Genomic DNA, 2,009 nt, shown 5'->3' on the forward strand with positions numbered 1-2,009 from the left:
TTATTCCCAGGTATTTATATTGTTCAGTTGTTTCTATAACATCTGTTCCACATTAAAAAAAAACCAACAACAACATTTGAGCTCGTGGTTCTGATCTCGAAAATATGACAACTTTTGTGTTGCCTCTATTGATTTCAGTACCCCAAGGTTTACAATATAAATGCAAGTGGTTTAGTTTCAGCTGTAGGCCATGTTTAGATTTTGAAAGTCATCAGCATATAAAAGACAAGAGATACTTTTGTTTTGAGAATCACTAACTGTAGGCGAATCAGTATCTAGTTAAACCAATCAACAATATCATTTATAAATATGTTAAATATTGTGGGGCTCAGTGTATTTCCCTGTAGTACTCCTCTTCGAACATAGATTGAAGGGGAGAATCCATTTTCATTACGGGTGCAGACTTTTGTGTCTGTATACATACTTTTTATCAAATTGAAGCACCTACCTCGTATACCTTTTATTTATTTATTTATTAATTTTTTAAAAAAGTTTTCTGCATGTGAAATGTTATCAAAAACTTTTTTGAAGTCTACGAAACATGCGTATAAACTGTTCTTTCTATTTTTATGGTGTAATCAACTATTTTTTTTCAACACAAAAATATGGTCTGTAGTTCTAAAACCTTTTCTAGATCCAGCTTGTTCTTTTGCAAGTAAATTGTTAGATTCTAAATGATCATTTAATCTGCTGTTGAGGATTAGACAAAGTAGACTGCTTCTTTTGCAAGTAAATTGTTAGATTCTAAATAATCATTAATTTTAATCTGCTGTTGAGGATTAGACAAAGTAGACTGCATAAAGAACAATTGATAGTTATTCCTCTGTGTGTGTGTTTGTGCGTTTGTGTGTGTGTGTGTGTGTGTGTGTGTCTCCATCTCTCTCTTCACACACACACACACACACACACACACACACACACACAGAGGGAGAGACAGACAGACAGACAACAAGACAGAAAGATCGACGACACAAACACAAGACACAAACAAACAAACACAGACAAAAACAGACAAAGTAAAACAAACCCAAAGGCACACTCTTTTACCTACCTAGGTAAAGGTGCTGATCAGTTGACCCCGAGAACAGCCAGAACGGATTCTATTTTGTCGACGTTAGGAGCAAACACAATAATAGGTGTCCTCCACACGCCAGTATGCGAAATGTTGTAGCAGTCTTGAAACGACCAGCATGACACAGAGCACCTGTATGAAGGAAGCTGTTCGATGACTTGAAACTATTTTACCTGCTAATCCCAGAGTTGACAAACACACACATGCTCGCAGAGTCTGTTAATGTATGGAAGGTGGAGGGGTTGGAAGCGGGGAGAAGAGGGAAGAGAGGGCTGTTCGCAGGGAGGGGGTGGAGCAGATAGGGTTAGGGTTGGGATGGGGGTGGGGGGGTGGGGAGGCGTTAGGGATTGGGTGGGAGGGTAGATTGGAGGGGTATGTGAGGGGAGTGAGGGGTGGTGGCAGAAGGGTGAATGGTTGTGGGTGTACATGCAGTGTGTGTGTGTGTGTGTGTGTGTGTGTGTGTGTGTGTGTGTGCGTGCGTGCATGCGTGCGTGTGTGTGTGTGTGTGTGTGTGTGTGTGTGTGTGTGTGGTGAGTGAGGAGTGGGAGAGGTGCGTGGCGGCTGAGAGGGGTTGGGGGGCTGGGGGGGGGGAGGGAGAGGGAGAAGGTTAGGGATAGGGGTGGGTGGGGGACTGAAGGAGGAGGGGAGGTGAGGAGGGCACCCCTGGGGTGGGGAGGGGAGGGGGCGTTGAGAGGTTGGACTGGGGTGTATGCCTGCTTTCATCATTGTTTTAGACCTGTATCTCCTATCTGCCTTGTTACCCCTCTTCCCCCGGCCCCCACCTCTCTCTCTCTCTCTCTCTCTCTCTCTCTGTGACACTCAGTCTCTCTCTTTGTCTGTCTCTGTGGTTCTATAATGAACTACAGCCGATTCCCCATCCCTCGCTCCCCTCGTTTTCTCACTCTCTCCATATCTTCTATCTCTCTCCCTGTGTTCC

General features: G+C 44.0%; 1 protein-coding gene across 2 annotated transcripts in view; it reads right to left on the bottom strand.

Annotated features, from left to right (window-relative positions):
- Positions 1 to 1,186, bottom strand: part of LOC143298096 (uncharacterized) — a 34,962-nt gene extending 33,776 nt beyond the window's left edge. For both annotated transcript variants that reach the window (XM_076610785.1, XM_076610784.1), the window contains exon 1: positions 1,052 to 1,186. The gene's annotated coding sequence lies outside the window, so the exon portion shown is untranslated. The remainder of the gene's footprint in view (positions 1 to 1,051) is intronic.
- Positions 1,187 to 2,009: the final 823 nt, after the last annotated feature.

Source organism: Babylonia areolata, chromosome 23, assembly GCF_041734735.1.
Source record: "Babylonia areolata isolate BAREFJ2019XMU chromosome 23, ASM4173473v1, whole genome shotgun sequence".
NCBI lineage: Eukaryota > Metazoa > Mollusca > Gastropoda > Neogastropoda > Buccinidae > Babylonia > Babylonia areolata.